Source organism: Panulirus ornatus, chromosome 13, assembly GCF_036320965.1.
Source record: "Panulirus ornatus isolate Po-2019 chromosome 13, ASM3632096v1, whole genome shotgun sequence".
NCBI lineage: Eukaryota > Metazoa > Arthropoda > Malacostraca > Decapoda > Palinuridae > Panulirus > Panulirus ornatus.
In genome coordinates this window covers 16,553,371-16,574,514 of record NC_092236.1, presented here as the reverse complement: position 1 = coordinate 16,574,514, position 21,144 = coordinate 16,553,371, and the positions used below count along the sequence as shown (strand labels likewise).

Below are 21,144 nucleotides of genomic sequence, written 5' to 3'. Positions count from 1 at the left end.
AAGAGACAGTGTACATAGTTGTGGATGGAAAAAGAAAAAGGCAGACCCTGAATCTGTCAGTCCACAAGCTGCTGGTTTGTCGGATTCCTTATGACCGAGCCAGATGATGAGGCAAGCAAGCAGCCACCTGGCGAACGGGAGAGAGATAGATAGATAGAGATAGATAGATAGATAGAGATAGATAGATAGAGAGATAGATAGATAGATAGATAGATAGAGAGAGAGAGAGAGAGAGAGAGAGAGAGAGAGAGAGAGAGAGAGAGGAGAGAGAGAGAGAGAGAGAGAGAGAGGTAGATAGATAGATAGATAGAGAGAGAGAGAGAGAGAGAGAGAGAGAGAGAGAGAGAGAGAGAGAGAAGATACGTCTAGGAACTTGTTTCCTAAAAGTCTCTGACGGATGCATTTCAAAACGTCCGTCTGACATTCGCTTTTGACATATTCTCGTCCTTCCCTGAGCCCTGATGATGACTCGGAGGAGCCCTCACAGCGGACTCTCTCTCTATCCTCATTTTTTCCCCCCACAATACCGGAGGAATTAACCAGGCTTGAGAACACACAACAGCTGCCTCTCCTAAGTTAACCAGAAACTCAACAGAAAGTGAGTTTACCAATTATCTCGAACCTAGGAGTGTGTCGCCTGGCAATCTGCATGTATTACCGGTAAGTCATGCTGCGTGGAGAAAGTACAGGCAAGTTCTCGTGCAATGAAATGTACCGTTTACTGTGTTTAGGGATCTTTTTTTCCCCTCCCCCAGCTTGTGTTTAATCTAATGGAATCTAGAGTGCGTTTGGAACTAAGGCTGAAATCTTAATTAAAAATCTGGATGAGGGTCCCAAGTTCATTTTGACTATTACTTTAATTTCCATGTTGGCAAGAAGTACGGTTTCCTGTATGCTGGTGTTACAAGAGGGAGCTGGAGAGAGCTGAGTTAGCTAACCTGGGGCGTTTGGGGATGCTACGGGAGGATATGGGTTGAGATCAGGGAGGTTACATGTATAGGTGTGGGTTCGAAGGCAAGGAAGGTTAATGGGTGAGTGTAGCTTAAGGTTGGTGAGCTATTGAGAATGTATAGGTTATTGGTCATGGGTTATGATGATCATGGGCATGACTACACGAAGGTAATAAGGGTGTGTGTGTGTAGGAGTTTTGGTCGAGGGAAGCTGACCGACTATGTTAGAGCTGGGGAAGGTAATGAGAGGTTGGAGAGGTGAGTAGGGGTTCAGGGTTAGGGAGGTGGTGGAGTGGCCCGCCGGAGGAACAGGAGGGAAAGGCATATGGTTTTTACACCAGTTCCACGTCACAGTCATGCCGTGTCCCACATGTAATTACTGGACTCATCAAAGAAAGTGTAATTTATAGTAATTATATTTGCTTCAGGTGTTATTACCGGCTCGGAGAAATTGATGAACAAAACATATTGTACTTTAGTCTTATTAATAGATGAGCGAGTAAAGAAACTGAGAGGAATATATATATATATATATATATATATATATATATATATATATATATATATATATATATATATATATATATATATATATATATATAATATCAAATTGATTTGGGATCCTTTTCTAGGAAAAGTGCCTTGGCCTTACCCAAGGACCTCCTTTCCTATGGATCTTTCGCCGAAAGCTGGGCTACTTCCTGTGCAGCAGGGCAATGATGGACCCCTTACTATCCACCCATCACTTGACGAACCTCCCGTGTCATGTATAAGCTGTCGTTATGTCAGTCTTGGCACGAAGGCTCTACAATCCCTTAATGGCACTATACCATTCCCACAGATCAAATAACTCCATAAGCTGCAGCTGTACAACATAAGCTATATCTCGCCACAAGGGAAAATATATCTATGTACCTTGCAAATAGGCTTTGCCTCTTTGTTATGCAATGCTGCCGTACAATTCTCATCAGTAAGATTCAAGGTCATACACTTCACATTGCCTTACCATGCCTTACCACTCTCTTTTGCATTATAGGCATCGAATATGTTACATCTTTGGTGTCAATATGTTGGGAATCTCTAGCATGACCAACGAGTCACAAAATGTCGATGGTAAATACTTCTCTCGTTAAGAAGTTTCATTGAAGATGACCTTTTATTATCGGTAAGAGATTCTATCAGATGTGGAAGTGCTGCCATATGATCCTGCATGCCAAAAGACTTTGTCTGGAAACACTCCTGACGTAAACCATTATGCATTTACATACTTTACGATCCAAAGCCTCGATTATAGGTCCTAAGTCTGACGTGAGTGTTCTTGCGTGGTCTGGTCAGTCAACAAACCAGACTACACAAGACCGAAGAACCGATAGACATTCTTCGTAAAACCTCTGATTGTCGTTGAGTAATATACAAGCAGACGAAACCACAACACCTGGACGATGGCACTTGGCGAAGCCTCAGCATTTCGGCAGCGATTAAACTCGGTGGGAAGAAATCTCTGGGAAATATTCCCGTGGAAAATAAAGTGAAGAAAACATTTGTTAAGTCAGTTTCCAGCAACGTCTTGCCAAGAGAGGAAATACACTGCAGGACTGAATTTACTTGTCAACAATTTCAACATGTCGAAAGTCGATCATAAATCTGGGGGGAAGAACTGCAGACAAAATGTTACACAGAATTTGTTGGTGTCCAGGAAGCGTTGGTTTCGGCTGCTCTTATTCTACAGAAATAGACGAAATAAAGACAGGTTGACGAACGCACAGAAGACAAAACATGGTAATGCAAGCGAGTAAATGAACACACCGATAACCATTGCAATCACTTAAGTATAAAGAACAAATGCATGTTTCATTATGCATACCTATACTTTCTTTCAGTGATGGCTAGTTTGCCATGAAAATAGTGAAGTTATGAGCACATATGGATGATAAAGCGACTTGATCCTCTAAACCGAGAGGCATTATATTAGATACCTTTGAGGCTTTACTTTAATGGATTCTATCATGCTTCACTTTTACCTTATATAGGTAATACCTGAAGGATAAGACCTCTGTATGTATCACATACAGTGGTTTTATAGGCTCAAGATTAATCACTTTACGAGTAACGCTTCAAGAGAACATATATACCCTGTAGTACCATAATGTCAAGGAATGAGTGGTGTGATAATGAGACTCTCACAAGAGAAGACAGAAAACCGTCGATTAAGATATATAACGAGTCCACAAGAGCTAAACTGAATGTTGCTGGGTCGTATGATCACCATTCAAACAAAACAGAATTGAAACACGTTAGAGAACGTTCAGATTTCACAGGTGAAGTCGAAGGGATAGGACACTGGAACTCTCATGAGAGCCTGGCAGAACTCGAACTTTGCAGCAAAGAGAGAAGAGAAATATGTATGATGATCAACGCGTGACTTAGAAATTGAAAACAAAAATGTGTGACCAAATGCGTATCAACAAGGAAGAAACAAGAGATAACACGATCAGCAAGAATGCCTTGGAATTCACTGAAGATATACCAAACGCGAATAGAAACGAAAGATTGTGCGAGAAAGATAGAAAGATGATTCACCTGACTAGAAGCAGGGATATGAAACGAACACGGAACAACCACAGAGATATTTTCGAAAGAAAACTTTGAGGTATGGTTGATGTCAGTCGCAGATGAACCCAGGAATGATGACTTTGCAATGAGGGGTGGCGGTAGAGACGATATTATTATTCATCAAGACACGCGGTGAACCTTCGCCACCCTAGCCCCTGCCTTTCGGCAAAATCACATCGTAAGTACACACACACACACACACACACACACACACACACACACACACACACACACACACACACACACACACACACACTCTCTCTCTCTCTCTCTCTCTCTCTCTCTCTCTCTCTCTCTCTCTCTCTCTCTCTCTCTCATCTCTCCTCCCCTTACACTCTAGTGATCCCCATAGCTCGTAAATTAGATTTTCCCTTGCATAAGACGTCAAAATAACACTATATATGTCACCGACGTGTGCGCCAGTCACAATGCCCTCATCAGTCATAATAAGAGCCATTACAGCCTCCTCCCACCTTGGTACAAGCTCAAGCCTCACCCACCCAGACTTGATGTTGCTCCACACATTATTAGCTTGTCTGTTTGTATGTTAGGAAACGTTTGCCCGTCTTTAACGTTATGAGGTTCTCTGTGTGCCGAGAAGCGTTATCATTCTGTCTGTTTGTGTGACGATAAGCGTTACCCTGTTACTATCGTTAGTAGCCTTTCTGTCTGTGTTACGAGGAAAGTTATCATGGCCTGTCTGTTTGTGTTACGAGAAATGTTATCATGCTCCTCTTTGTGTTACGAGAAACGTTATTATGCTTCTCTGTGTTACGAGAAACGTTATAATGCTTCTCTGTGTTACGAGAAACGTTATTATGCTCCTCTGTTTGTGTTACGAGAAACGTTATAATGCTTCTCTGTGTTACGAGAAACGTTATAATGCTTCTCTGTTTGTGTTACGAGAAACGTTATTTTTCTCCTCTGTCTTACGAGAAACGTTAGTCCGCTTGTTTGTGCCTCGAGAAACATGAGTATCTCTTGTTTGTCTGTGTTATGAAAACATTATTATCCTGTTTCTCTGTTTTACTAGAAATGTTATTAGTTTATACATTTGGGTTATAAGAAATATTGTTAGCTTGTCTGTTTGTATTATGAGAAACGTTATTAGTTTGTGCATTTATAGTTAAAGGTGATATTACTGGCCTGTCTGTTTGTGCTCTGAGAACTGTCATTATTCCTTGTGTTACGTGAAATGTTATTAGCCTGTCTGTGGTATGAGGATAGTTATTAGCCTGTAAGAGAACATTATTAGCCTGTCTGTCTGTGTTATGAAAAGCGTTATTTGCCTGATTGTTCGTGTTATGAGGTACATTATCTTGGCCGTGTGTTTACGTTATGAAAAACTTTATTTGCCTGTCTGTTCGTAGGACGAAGAACGTTTATCAGCGTGTTTGTTTGTGTTGCTTGAAACATTAATTACCTTCTCTGTTCGTGTTATGAAAAAAACGTTTATCCTTGTCTGTTCGCGGTACTGAGGAACATCATTTCATCTGTCTGTGCTAAGAGAAACGTTTATTTACCTGTATATGTCATTTCGAACCTACCTTGTTGTTGGGTGTAAGTCGAAGCCCCAGGCTTATATCTCGCCACATGGCACCAGTCGGGTTCTTCTTGGAACCAGAAGCTTCCCACCCCGACATAACAGTGTAACCTGTTGACCTATTTTCTGCGTCCTGATCTATTTCTTTTTTTTTTTTTTTTCCATTTAGCTTAGGCCTTTGTGTGACCCCCCCCCGAAACACTGGCTCGTTGACCGAAATGTTGTTAACAGTGGAATATTGATCCTTTAGGGTGTATATATATATATATATATATATCCCCAGGCACGTTATCCCTTGCATAGTTCGAAAGGTTTTTGTTTATATCTACTCAAGTATTGTCTATAATCTTTTTTTTTTATTTTCATTTATCAGTAAACCTGACGCGTTAGCCTACATCATCTCTATTCATCATGAGCGTTATCCCGTAACGTCCAGTAACACAACACATTAGCTTATATGATCCCCCGTTACCGTGGACGTTGTCCCGTAACGTCCAGTAACGCGAAACGTTAACCAACTTCTTTAATAAGAATCACCCACCACACATGTGACCGTCAGAACCCCTCGGAGCCAGCCGGACGAACGGATGTCTTATTGTTACAACCTCGTTTGACGAAGGAGGTGAGGGCGGCGGAGGGGGTGGTTGTGGGCGGCGGTGGTGGTTGTGGGCGGTGGGGGAGGAGGGAATTAGGCATGTTTTAGCTATCGCTTTCTTTCGGTTGAATGTTGGTCAGGAGTTGTAAAATTTTCGATGAGGGTAAGAAGAAATTATATAAAAAGAAATATCAATTTAAATCTAAATTGAATTCCAAAATTAAGTTTGTGGACTTTAATTAAAAAATCGAGGGAAGGAGGGTGAAAAAAAAAAAGTTTGGGTAATAAAATACCTGAGTTCCAAGTTCTCCCTCATTTCCATAGCAATCACAGACGGAAGGAACATTTCTCCGGCAGATTTAATTACTGTCGTAGAGTTCCCCATTGTGCTCCCAAGCCAAGTCGTAGCCCGGCCTAATGGATTACACACCCGGGGAGCTCCCACTAGCTGAGAGAGAGAGAGAGAGAGAGAGAGAGAGAGAGAGAGAGAGAGAGAGAGAGAGAGAGAGAGAGAGAGATGATTTGCTATCAGTGTAGGGAGAAAGATGGCAGTAAGGTGAGGGAAAGCTCAACCACTTCGATGGGGGAGGCGAGAGGTAGGAGAACTTCGCAAAGTAGGTAGAAGGGAGAGGTAGCTGTGTCTTCCTCAGATGGGGAGTGAGGCAAGGCAGTCACGTTCGCATAAGACAGGCAAGAGAACCTTTTGAGGACGTTAAGACTAGTCCAAGGGGACCTGATGCGACGGGATGAGGAGGTGAATAGTATATGGAAAGGAGGGAAGAGGGATGAACGTGAATGGAAAGAAGGTGGACTTGAGGAGAGTCTTCGAGAAGCGGACGGAGGTGAAGGGATTGGAAGCAAGGGAGGTGGAAGTGAGAAAGTAAGGAACGTGGACGTAAGGAAAGTTAGAAGCAAGAGGAATGGAGTTTGGAGGAACAGTGACGAGGGGAGAGAACTTGAGATGGTTAGAGGCAAGGAGAGCGGATATGGAAGGGATGATGATAGATGGAAGAGGTGTGTGAGTTGGAAGTGGGAACACTATAGTTGAGAGAGAGAGGGAAGGAAGTGGAGAAAGTGAAGATGAGGTTAAGGCGTTGACCAAACTGGAAATGAGAAGAGATTGGTATAGTTAAAGTATGAGGCGTTCCAGTGATGATGTGAAGGTAAGGTGGAGGCAAGGAGAGTATAAAGGAAGGGGGTGTGAGCAAGTTAAAGATAAGGAAAGTGAATACGTTAAGATTAGCGCAGTGAGAATGGAAGTGAGTATCACTGCAGTGAGGGCTAGTAGTGTCTAAAGTGGCTCGCTGTGAAGAGACTCAAGTAGAGAGAAATGGGGCTGAGAGAAGTGGAGGAGTGGATGGTAAGTTGAGCAGAGACGCTGGGAGTGGAAGTATAGTGAGGGGGGAATACAAGAGAGGTAGAACAGAGGGTGGCACAAGGAACAGTATGATTAATGTGTCTAGAAAATTGGGTGTAGTGAGTGGACACATGACAGAGGAAGAAAAATGAGGAAACTGTGGGAGAGGGAGGGAAGGAGAGAGAGAGAGAGAGAGAGAGAGAGAGAGAGAGAGAGAGAGAGAGAGAGAGAGAGAGAGAGAGAGAGAGAGAGAGATGGGGATGTAGTGAAACAACGACATACTAGGAGAAAATTAGAAATTGTCCCGTGCATAACGATGAAAGGGAGAAATGACACTGGAAAATACGTGGAATTTACCGGAAAGAAAGTGGATGAGGAGAGAGAGAGGAATGATTTAGGAGAAAATGTACGACTGAACTCTCCTAGAAATCTAGATGTAGGGAATCAAACATCACATACAATATATTGTGTGAAATACGAATAGGGAAAGGAGCAGAAACTGCTGTAAGAAATTCTTTTTTTTTGAGAGTGTAAACTCCATGACATTTCAAGAATGCAACAGAAAAGAAGGCAATATTTCACGGTTGTGAGTGATGAATGATGGATGAGGCTGAAAATATTTAATGTACAGAATGCGACGAGGGTAAGAGGGGGGGGGGGGTAATATATATGGTAGGGGCACTAGAGGGAACATGTGATATGAGAGAAGTTTTTGGCACGGAGGAGGAGGGAAGCAGAGGCCGCTAGTGCGGAAAGATGGGAGGGGGGAGACAGAAGGAGATGAGAGTGAAGGGTAGATGGAAGGACAGAAAGGGGAGAGCATGGTGGGGGGAGATGGGGAGGAGGAATTAGAAAAGTTGAGAAATGGGAGAGTGGAGGACAACATTAGCAGCGTCGAGAGGTTAAGCAACGATGGTAGAGGAGAATATGTAGTTGGTAGTGTGATGACGTCAGTTGATGATGTGGATAGTGAAGGGTGGATGATGGAAAAGAAAGACTGAGATACACACACACACACACACACACACACACACACACACACACACACACGCACAGACGAATCGAATTTGGAGGGTAGCGTAATGCAAGAGAAGAAGGTTTTATGATACAGTTCCATAAAACAAAGAGTCGAAAAGATACATAGAAACATCAAAACTACAGTAACGGTGCTAGAAAAGGCAAACAGGGGGAACAACTACACAGAATGGAAGAGTGGACTAAAAAGGAACTCTTGGGGAGTTTACCCTCACCACTAAATGGCTAACCCCAGAGAATTCTAAGAGAGCTTACCATCGAATGGCTTACCCCTGCCTCCCCCCCACAGAGAATTCCAAGAGAGTTTACACTTACCATCGGATGGCTTACCCCAGAGACCCGTCGAACCCCAGTCCCGTGATTTTTTAAGTCAACAGAGACAGCTTGTGTACCTTTCACCCCATTAACGTGCCCGGGCAGACGATTGTTGCTCTCAAATGTGGGAATTACCACAGACTCGAGTGTGTCTTTCCTTAATAAAATCCCACTCGGTATCGGGAGGTGGGTCTGGCAGAGCGGAGATAGTGTGCGGTTATGTACCAGCAATACTGGCTATAAGATCAGACAGGAAACGTGCCTAGGGTGTGTTAGTGGAGGGTTCAGCAACACACACACACACACACACACACACACACACACACACGTATGGAACTCCCTCCGCGTATTGTAAAAAAAAAAAAAAAAAAGAAATGGGTAATTACAAGATTGGTAGTTAAGCACACTGTCGCCTTAATTAAACAGGGTCAGGACCGTTGTTCACGTAGGTCACTCGACGCCGGGTGTAAATTCTCTGGCAGTCGCCGTTCTCGGATGTAGAATCCATCCAGAACCCGAGAGAAAGAAGAGAACGATAGCAGGAAAGGGATGAGAATGTGGCTCGGGAGGGTTGGAGAGGAAGATGGGGAAGTGGCTCCGAAAAGGTCTCGGTAAATGGGGAAGATATGATTAACGTGGAAGAAGACAGCGAAGAACGAAGATGGAATGAAGAAGGTCACTGGAGAGGTAAAGGACCCCAAACAGTTTTCGTTAAGGTGGGTTCACTGTCGTGTTGATTGACGAACGAACCATTTCACATATTCTCATACAGGATTCTCTCTCTCTCTCTCTCTCTCTCTCTCTCTCTCTCTCTCTCTCTCTCTCTCTCTCTCTCTCTCTCTCTCTCTCTCTCTCTGTCTCTCTCTCTCTCTCTCTCTCTCTCTCTCTCTAGGCATATAGTCTTCGATGGATCAACAGTTCTTTCGAAGATTCATGTCGTCACCAAGGAACTTGTGTTTATACTAAGTACTGACCAGTCTGTTGCATCTTCCTTGCCGAGTCTGCCCCCGCTCTTGACACTATATCATGGCTTGCCCACGTTTTCCAGACGACGTGAGTTCTTTGAACGGAAAGCGTCTTCTTCCATCCACCGAAAACTTTGAGGGGAAGACTTTTAAACAACTTGTACAGCAGTATGGGTCGATGTCACTGAGTTCAAGGTCTCTCACTTGCATCTATGACGCGTCTTCCCCTCCAGCAGAAACTAAACCAGAGGGAGAATATATTTCCTCCATACAGTACATACTGTTCCTCACTCGAAAAATGTAAAAAGTTTCGCTTAAACATGTCGAAAAGAAATTGCTTGAAATGTTTGACAGGGATTTACATAATTGATATTTTTTGCTTATTTAGGAAAGCTGCGGTGCCTTAGGAAAACTATAATGCCTTGGGAAAATGTGGTGCCTTAGGTAAACTGTCGTGCCTTAGGAAAACTGTCGTGCCTTAGGAAAACTGTCGTGCCTTAGGAAAACTGTGGTGCCTTAGGAAAACTGTCGTGCCTTAGGAAAACTGTCGTGCCTTAGGAAAACTGCGGTGCTTTAGGAAAACTGTCGTGCCTTAGGAAAACTGTCGTGCCTTAGGAAAACTGCGGTGCTTTAGGAAAACTGCGGTGCTTTAGGAAAACTGTGGTGCCTTGGAAAACTGTCGTGCCTTAGGAAAACTGTGGTGCCTTGGGAAAACTGTGGTGCCTGTAATGCAATTTTTTTTTTATGGTGCAGTTTCTCGACGTCGTGTCAAGGGGCTGTCACTTACGGAAGGTCTTATCAGTTGAATATTGATGTTCGCAGGAGGCAGTAATTAATTAGGACTCTCCTCTTTTCGATATAGACTTTAAATCAGCACTCTCCACTATTTCAAACGTATCGTCTCCAGGAAAAGGAAAAAAATATATGCTAAAGCTACTGTATCCAAGTTTTTCTTCTTTTTTCTTACGTTCAATTTCATTTTCGAGCCACCAAAGCTCCAGTGATATCCCAAATTGTTGAATTACATTTATAATTTTTGAATTACATTTGAATATTTCAAGCAAGTCGACTGCCCAGATATACCTGGTATTATTAATTCCATGGCGGGTACAGTGATGAATGCAATTAACGTTTTACCTTTGAATTACGCTTAGTCTTGTAGATACAACAGGCAGTCTAGCATGTTGTACTTGTATATCAGGCTATAACTAATTAGTGCATATGAACGTAATACCCTTCAACAGCCAGGATTCGAACCCAGGACCTTTTGCGTGACATTCGGGAAGGCTAACCGCTTGGCTGTGAAAGGCAGTTTGAGATTGGTATGGTGTATATGAGCCCATTTTTTGGTTTGTTCCTGACACCACCACATGTGTGTGTGTGTGTGTGTGTGTGTGTGTGTGTGTGTGTGGTTACGGGGAGAGGGGTTTTACACTCATGATGTAACACACTCACACACACACACACACACACACACACACACACACCAAACTCAGGTACCCATTTGTCGATTAAACCCGAGTTGAGGATTAACACCTGGGTTGGTTGAGGGCCGGCTGCCGCTCCCAGGATTCGAAACCGTGCGAACCCGACCCAAGGCTTGCCCGTACTGACGTATAGTTACTAACGCTAACGACTCTTCCACGAAGGCACCGTGTGTGTGTGTGTGTGTGTGTGTGTGTGTGTGTGTGTGTGTGTGAAGCATAAAGATCACCAAAAATGCAGATGGATATAGACAGGACATACCAGAAAGCTTACGGACATGCCCATCTTAGATTGCGTCTGACTTGGAATTTAGAATTGCACTCTGTCTGGTCCTATTACGTACCTTCAGCCATCGCTTCGAGGCATTCGTATGCTAAAGCGTTTTGGTCATCGATAGCTCTCTACCTATGAATGCCATAGAACGCTTGAACGTCAAATGCAACCATCTTTTTATATTCTTGTGTTGAAGTCTGATGGGCTAAACGTACGTGATTCTGATAATAGTCACGTACACCTTCTCTTGCCATCTTAGCTGCGTCCATGTTCGTCCTTTTTATGTCTCTGAGGGGGAGATACACTGTTTTTTGTTAAGGTTCTTCTGTTTCTTTCTTCCTCTTCTTCCAGACAATCAAGGGTTTGCCCCATTCTTTCATTTTTGGAGGCCATATTTCATTTTTGGAGGCCTTCTTTCATTTTTGGAGGTCTAAAGTCAGATCACCCAAAAAACGTATATATTTTGAGGGGCCGCTCTTTCTTAGGTTTTCAATCGACGGAGACGAAAGCTTACATATAGATACCTTTTCGCAAATCCCAGGCTGACTGTACGATTAAAGTCATTACTTACTTTTCGTTAAGCTTTGTATCAAATCGATTTGATTTTTCTTTGCTGTAACTTTTCGGTGCTAATGAAATTTTGAAAAAAAATAGGTGTCTTTTTGCATGCCTTATACCATATGTATGTCATATTTGTGATTTGACCATTTTTGGTCACGAAAAGTGCTTACTTTATTAATTTTTTTTTCCATTTGTTGCCCGTATGTCAGCCAATGTTCATGAATATTAGAACGAGTCACCTTTGTTTATATAACTCCCATATTACTGATGACGGTTGTGTGACGATCAATTCTCACTCTTCGAATGTAAAAGATTATTAAAGATTAAAACATTATTTTGGCACTAATGCATCTCACTATCTTGCTCCAGTTAAGGAATGTCAATGTCACTCAGCACAAAACTGTTTTTCATCTCGATTGACACAATGGTTGAAATATGGGGGGAAAATAATGTTACACTCCCTCGATAATGTTAGCTATTTTAGTCTGATAATTAATCCATTTACGAGACCAACTCTGATGGCCGTGGTCTCATTCGGACATACTGATAATGCTCCAGTTAAGAGCGATGTGTAGGATGAGAGTAAATGTGTAGGATTGGAATGCAAATCAAGTTCTTTTCCTGGAAACTGGATCCCTTACCTAACTTGTTTTGAATATTTTTTACTATTCTATCTTACACCTCTTGTTTACCTAATGATTTGTCTTTTTTTTAGGTATGGTAAACGTTTCTCTGTATGATATCATGGCTTATTTGCACACTATCTTGATTGTTTGCGGCGATAACTTATCATTTATGCATGATAACAAGTAACCATGTTTGCTAACCCTGGGTGTCGCATGACATCTATTCCCGATACCATTTTCCCTCTGAGAGCTTGAAACACATTTCATTCCTTGTGCTGCATGATGACAGCTCCTTCAGGGCAGACAGAGTTTTCATCAAACCCATCCAGTGTTGCTACTGAAGTCTCTGAGGTTACTGAATTCCGTAAAGAAAATGGTTTAACCTCTTGATTGCTGATGCTCCTCTGTTTACGATAAACTGAGTTGATGTAGTTGTATAAACTAACATTCGTAGTATAATAACCACTTAGAAACAGCAGTAAATTTTGTATCGTAAGTATGAGACATCATAGTGTGGGGACAGTTGGTTTTTTTTTTCTTTACGACCAAACTTTGTTACGATTTGCTAATTGGAAGCAACATTTATACCACTGGATAATAAAAGCTGGGAAGATTACTCGCCAATTTTTGCATCACTGGGGAGCGAGAGTCATGGGAATTGAGTTAGCTCTTCTTCACGTCATGAAATGACATACAAAGCCGTGAGCGTTGTGGACGTCTCCAGCTCTTAAACATCCCACCAAGTCGGTACGTTGTGATGGTCAAGATGTTCGCATTTGAACAATTTGGTGAGTGTAATGAGGTATAAAGCTGAGGGATTCCAGTGTTAGGTATGATGATGAAACTTAGGTCATGTATTGGTTGCCATATCAACACTACCAGAGGTATCCTCCCCACCCACTGGCAACATCATCCTGGCCTCCACCACCACCACCAGAAGCATCCTCACCCCGCATCTCCACCATCAGGAACATTCTCACCCCCCGCCCGGCCCCCATTATCACCACAACCTGGAACTACCACACTTCCACCACTACCACCACTACCACTAGGCACCTCCTCCTCCCCCCCTACCCACACTTCCACCACCACCACCACCACCACCACCACCACTAGGCACCTCTTCGCTACAACCTCCCCCTACCTACCCCACCAACTCCCCCTACCGGCCAGAAACATTCCTACATCCTCTCTCTACCACCATCACCACAGTGAGCATCCTCGCCAACCCCCACCCACCCCAATCACCATAAATACCCCAGCATCCTTAGCAACAAGCATCAAACGTGACCCTAGCTCCCACACCCACATTCCTTCGCCAGCTCCCTCCACTTAAAACTTTTCCCCTCATTCTTTCGCACAGGGGAAAAAGTAGACAAGAAAGTCACTCTCTTTCTCCCTGTTTACGCCGGATTCAATTAGGGCCCCTCGTTTGAATGTGTAAGAGGGGGAGGGAACACCCTCCCTCTCCCTGTCTCTCTCCCCCGACCACAGCCTCTCTCTCTCCCTCCCACCGCCCCTTCTCGCTGGGACACTCCTTCGCGCATCACTATAACAGAATCTAATTAAAAAGTTTCATATTCTTTTCAATGTTCTGATTACTCGGTCGGAAATCCCTTTGGAGAGCCTAATCGCCAATTTCGTGAAGTCGGAGGCCTATATAATTTAACTGGAATTAATTCACACGCTCTCGATTTTAAGGCGACGGGATCCCTGTTCTTTTAAATTCGGGGGGGGTTGAGAGGGGGTTGGGGGGAAATTAAATTTTCTCTTCTTTGAGCTTCGGTGGCTCTTATTTGATTAAGTTGCTTTCTATTTGATTCTTTCAGAAAGTGATGAATACCTCTTTTTTTTTCTTTAATTTTCCCATTTTTCGTTTTCTCTCTAGCAAAGAAAACTCCCATTTTCTTTTATTCTGCTTTGATTCGGATGGTTCGTTGCTTCAAAGAGGACGGAGGTTTCGTTGGACACAAGTAATGACTGGGGTAAGACAGCGCCAAGCCACACCACTGAGGATTACACCCAGCACGATTAAGAGGACTCAAAAAGAACAGTCACATCAGAGAGCTATCTACAAGTGAAATAACATCCAAGTCATCTCGTCCAACATCTGAATTTTCATGATCGTCTCTGTATAACCAACTCCGCCTCACAAAGTAAGCGAACGGGGCGGCTGGAGAGAGAGAGAGAGAGAGAGAGAGAGAGAGAGAGAGAGAGAGAGAGAGAGAGAGAGAGAGAGAGAGAGAGAGAGAGAGCCGTACGTAGCCGCCGCTCCCTCCTCCGTCTGTAAGGTTGCTCGTCTCGAGGGTGGGTGGGTGAGGCAGGCAGCTGCCCGCCCGCCCGTTCCTGTAGTTGTGACCCCCGTCCGATCGGAGGCATGATAGCCGTGTCAAAGACCCACACACGCGGTGTGGTGTATCCTGCGAGACGCGTCACGGAAAACGTGGCAATAGAAAGTGGGAAATCGTTGAAGATCTTACTATGTTAGATGGTTCGGTGACCTGATTTTTTTTTTCCCCCTGTTTGAATGGAATTGTTTGCCATCGTAGGTGACACTGGATTCATTCGAAGAAATAGGCGTTACCTGACTCCTCCTGCTGGAGGTTTACACTTTAAGTGAAAACAGCCACCTTTGAAGAGGCTGTACCAATGGGTGTAAGATCTCGTAAGAAAAAAAAATGTCCAAAGGAGTCTACATTTCTTGCTACTGGATGAAGCGCAGCCTTTTGAGCTACAGGAACCTTTAAGAAGGTCATGGCTAACACCACCAGGACGCGTGCATAGAAATTGGTCTTGGGTTGGACAACACCAGGACACGTTCACAGAAATTGGTCCCGGGGTAATTACTGAATAAATAAGATTAAATTCTAAGAGAGGAAATTTGAAGAGGCGTCAAACCCACTCACGCACTCGAGTCAATGAAGCCAAGTAGGTACACATTCAGAGGTGAATGTTACCGCCACTCGCCAGGACTTTCCATTAGTGATATAGGCTGTGTGGGGTGGGGTGGGGGGAGGGTTGGGGAGGGGGGGGAAGCCGCCTCCATGTCATCGCTCCATTTAGGGATCAACTTCCAACCTGAAAAATGAAGACAGGAAGAAAAATAACATAAATTCAGACATGTTTACTTACTTTACGACCATACATTTTCCTAAGGCATGCCCTGGCCTTTCTCTTAGTTTATATATATTTTCATTTATTTATATATTTTGCTTTGTCGCTGTCTTCCGCGTTAGCGAGGTAGCGCAAGGAAACAGACGAAAGAATGGTAACCCACCCACATACACATGTATATACATACACGTCCACACACACCTATACATCTCAATGTATACATATATATACACACACAGACATATACATATATACACATGTACATAATTCATATTGTCTGCCTTTATTTATTCCCATCGCCACCTCGCCACACATGTAATAACAACCCCCTCCCCCCTCATGTGTGCGAGGTAGTGCTAGGAAAAGACAACAAAGGACCCATTCGTTCACACTCAGTCTCTAGCTGTCATGTAATAATGCACCCAAACCACAGCTCCCTTTCCACATCTAGGCCCCACAGAACCTTCCATGGTTTACCCCAGACGCTTCACATGCCCTGGTTCAATCCATTAACAGCACGTCGACCCCGGTATACCACATCGTTCCAATTCACTCTATTCCTTGCACGCCTTACACCCTCCTGCATGTTCAAGCCCCGATCACTCTAAATCTTTTTCACTCTATCTTTCCACCTCCAATTTGGTCTCCCACTTCTCGTTCCCTCCACCTCTGACACATATATCCTCTTGGTCAATCTTTCCTCACTCATTCTCTCCATGTGACCAAACCATTTCAAAACACCCTCTTCTGCTCTCTCAACCACACTCTTTCCATTTCCACACATCTCTCTTAGCCTTACATTACTTACTCGATCAAACCACCTCACACCACATATTGTCCTCAAACATCTCATCTCCAGCACATCCACCCTCCTGCGCACAACTCTATCCATAGCCCACGCCTCGCAACCATACAACATTGTTGGAACGACTATTCCTTCAAACATACCCATTTCTGCTTTCCGAGATAATGTTCTCGACTTCCAAACATTCTTCAAGGCTCCTAGGATTTTCGCCCCCTCCCCCACCCTATGATTCACTTCCGCTTCCATGGTTCCATCCGCTGCCAGATCCACTCCCAGATATCTAAAACACTTAACTTCCTCCAGTTTTTCTCCATTCAAACTTACCTCCCAATTGACTTGACCCTCAACCCTACTGAACCTAATAACCTTGCTCTTATTCACATTTACTCTCAACTTTCTTCTGTCACACACTTTACCAAACTCAGTCACCAGCTTCTGCAGTTTCTTACATGAATCAGCCACCAACGCTGTATCATCAGCGAACAGCAACTGACTCACTTCCCAAGCTCTCTCATCTACAACTGACTGCATACTTGCCGCTCTTTTCAAAACTCTGGCACTCACCTCCCTAACAACCCCATCCATAAACAGATTAAACAACCATGGAGACATCACACACCCCTGCCGCAAACCTACATTCACTGAGAACCAATCACTTTCCTCTCTTCCTACATGCACACATGCCTTACATCCTCGATAAAATATGTATTATACATACATATATATATATATATATATATATATATATATATATATATATATATATATATATATATATATATATATATATATATAATTTTTTCATACTATTCGCCATTTCCTCGCGTTAGCGAGGTAGCGTTAAGAACAGAGGACTGGGCCTTTGAGGGAATATCCTCACCTGGCCCCCTTCTCTGTTCTTTCTTTTGGAAAATTTAAAGAATGTGAGAGGGGAGGATTTCCAGCCCCCCCCCCCGCTCCCTTCCCTTTTAGTCGCCTTCTACGACACGCAGGGAATACGTGGGAAGTTTTCTTTCTCCCCTATCCCCAGGGATAAAATATATATATATATATATATATATATATATATATATATATATATATATATATATATATATATATATATATATATATTTATATTCAAGATGCATGATATTAAGTATTCTCATGTATATTTACTTATATAAGTAGTGTATCGTTGTATAGAGATTGAATGAACATGTCTGACTTGGAAAAGATCTTGTTACGTATTCATTATTCATAAAGTTGAAGGAATACTGTTGACACATTCAATTAAGGTTGAATAAGAGGATGACATGACTCCCTCTGTCTAAATGTACAGAGGATAGTTACACGACCATGCAGGAAAGTAAGCACCACATCGCCTACGTCGATTAATATTACCTCAGTCAATATTAATGCTAATTCGACTGCTCTACCACACTTCTACCACTTCACCACCACGACCACCAGCACAGCCATTAAATGTATAATGAATGCCCCTACCAACAACTGCAAACGTATCCATTAGAAAACCCACTGCCATTACCACTGCCGTTAACTCCACTATTATCACGCTTTTCCTCCACTCGCTATACATCATCTGTACAAACACCCCACACACGATCCTCAGCCATACCATGACAGTATAAGTGCCCCATACACAACCACAACGAACACCACCACTACCCTAAGCAGGAAGCCCCTCACCACTCCAGCAACAACTACGACATCACCATCGATGATATCGCCAACCAACAACGCTGATTGTACCGTTACAAACCATATCATCACCCATGTCATCGCGATGTTCTCCAGGAAAAGCTTCAGTGTTGTCTCCACATCCACCTCAAACATCACATCGCAACACCACCACAAAGCCTCCAACGTTAGGATAAGAAACACCATCACCACCACTACCACCGCTGCCACCACCATCATCAACCCTGTCATCACCGCCATCACCAACAAAGCCACCAGTCTCACCAACGGTGGAGCCGCCACCACAGCCCCTCACGAACACGACGTCGGACGTAGGACAACCACCTCACCTCCATCATCACCACCCTTTCACCACTACTACTTCCGTCATTGTCTCCATACACCTCCATCATTACTACCACAACTTGTACCACAACTACCATCATCACTACCACAACTACCAGCGCCATTACTATCCAAACAAGCAAAGAAACCCCCCGTACAATATCTCTCGCTCTCCCTTAACTGTATCAAGGCAAACATCAAGATTGTAACCTGTGTTTTGACACTGTGATAATTGACACCATGTATCAGTGTCTCAACAGTCACCGTGAACCAGAATCCTTTACGATCCTGGTGGAGCAGAAGCCTTTATGTTCCTTCTGGTCCAGAAGTCTCTTTGATCCTAGTGAATGAGAAAGCTTTGTGCTTCTAATAGCAGTTCTGTTTTTTTCGTATTGAAGCAGATGTCCTTCTTATAACGACACGGGGCTGTTCATTTTAAAAGTGGCGCTGAGTTCTTTTGCATCTTTAAAGACATTGAGGAATCCATCCATATTCCGGGTAACGAAGTAACTTTTGATATTCTTAACTCGACAGGGAACCCTAGTGTTCTTTAGCGGCCCTGGAGCCTACGTTCCTCCGTAGTGCAGGAGCCTTTGTGTTCTCTACTGATGCAGGAGTCATCCCCAAGTGGTGCAGATCTTCCTGCTTAACTCCCCGCTTGTAATAAGGAACATATATCAAGAGTGAATTCCTGAGGGAAAGATGTAACTTTTTGCGTGTACTTGGGGTACAGAAAAGACCTCATGAAATGAGAATAGGAATCTCTCAAAAAGGTCCTGTCATCTTTCAAGAGGCAGGCAGGATCTCTCAGTAGCTTTACTCCCTCAAGAGAAAGCAAGAATTTATCAACATTTGTAATCTCTCAAGAGGCAGTTGGCATTTATGAAGACTTACCTGGGAGTCCATGAGGAGAGATAACTAGGGACACCTGATGGTCCATAATGATAATAATGAGATGATCTGTTGTCGTGACCTACATAGTGATAGAAACGGGACAGGAAAGCAGAAAGCACCTCCTCATCCACCGCTCCCTCCAGCTCAACTACCGGAAGAAAGATGATGAGCAAAAGTGAACTGCAGTATGGGTAGAACACACGACCCTGGAAATATTATTGGGTAGTGTCGACTGGAAAGAGTTCCCTTCCAGTTTAGCAACTGCTCCACGGCTTGATCATTGAAAATAAAATAAAAACACGATCATTGGTGACCTGGATCTATTAACTGATAAAAGATATCAGTGAAATATTTATTTAGCCTTTTATCTGAAGTTATTTATAGTCCGTGCTTTTACCACTTCCATGGTCAATTTATTCCACTGTTTAATGACTCCACAAGCGAAAAACGTTTGCTTTCATTGCTATTCTGTCTTTGCGTGATGTGAAAAAATTTTCCCATTTCAATTGTCAAGATTGTCATATATTTTGAAGTCTCATGAGAGAACACATTAAAGTCTTCGCCTTTTCTTATTATTTCTGGAAGAATAATTTTAAGCTCTGTGAATCTTTTTTCATATGGCTAACCTATGAATGATAGGATTAGTTTTTGTTGCTCTTCTTTGAATTCGATCTAGTTTCTCAAACGGCAGCTAGGATTTCTCAAGACTTGTAATCTCATAAGAGCTAGCAAAGACATCACGGAAAAGTGCCGACTCTCTTCAGAAAAGAGATGTGATTCTCCAGTAGTATTCGGTCTTTCATGAAAAAGGTTTAAGATTCGTCGAGTGGAATCAAGGCTCTTCATTAAAGGATTGATCCCACTGCTCAGCGACAGATGATGCTCTCTTGCGAGATAACAGATTTTTCAAGAGCTTCGTAGGGTCTCTTAATGAATGGACTAGGAGGCCGTGATGATCTCTCCAACATCCAGCTAGGATTTTTATTGCCCTTGGTCAACAGTACATGGCGAAGAATGAATTGATGAAATGTTCCCCCCCTGATACAGGAAATGGTTTTGACGTTTTTATTGCATAACCCATATATTATACCCTAAGGAGAGAATTAGGCCTATATCACCGTAATAACAAGGTGACGTAAATGCAATTACACACTTCCCTTGGGCGGTTCTCTTGTCCGCTTAATTACTACATAATTACCCTCAGAAAATACGGGAGGGTGGCGTGACCCTTAATTACATCGGAGGGCTTCACCGTGTTCTACATAGCCCTCCCGTGTTGGCTACCGGGTTTCTCTTCCTTACGTAATACCAGTGAGGGAAAGACACGTATCCACGAATGTGTGAAATCCGCTAAAGTTTCAGCATTTCATTATTTTGTTAAATAGTATTGTAACCATAAAGATGGAAATGAAGTTCTGTAGCGATAATTGACTGTCAGCGGAACGACCAGTTTGTCGGTACGTATTCGGGGAAGTGGTGGTGGTGGTGGCAGTAATGGTGGCAGTGATGGTGTAAATAGGGGCGGTAATAGTGATGACAGTAAGGGTGTCACCAGTGGTGTCAGTAGTTGTTCCCTCAGGCTGACAATATGATAGAGTGAATGATATGACTTTGCGGAGAGAAATTAGAAGACTTATATACGTGTGAGTATTAAGAGTGGAACGCTGAAAATACCATGCTAAAAGAAACCCTTAGGAGTCTTATGGATATTTCAGGAGCATGATAGACTCTTCCGTGTTTCTTTAAGTGAGATCAATGTTTCTCTTCTCTAATTCTCATGTGATTATTTATTTATGAACTGTACACATTTAATTCTGTAATGCGCGGTTCTCATTTATAATGTACACTCTTTCGTTATAATGTAAACTATTCATTTATATTGTACGATATTCATTGTTACTAGACACTGTGTATTTCTATGATTCGTTACGTATTTGCTAAATGCGCTATTCGTACGCAAAGCACATTTTCCATACTTTTCGATCATG

General features: G+C 43.0%; 1 long non-coding RNA gene across 1 annotated transcript in view; it reads left to right on the top strand.

Moving 5' to 3' along the window:
* LOC139752596 (uncharacterized) overlaps window positions 1–21,144 on the top strand; it is a 901,151-nt gene that overhangs the window by 184,044 nt on the left and 695,963 nt on the right. The window lies entirely within an intron of this gene.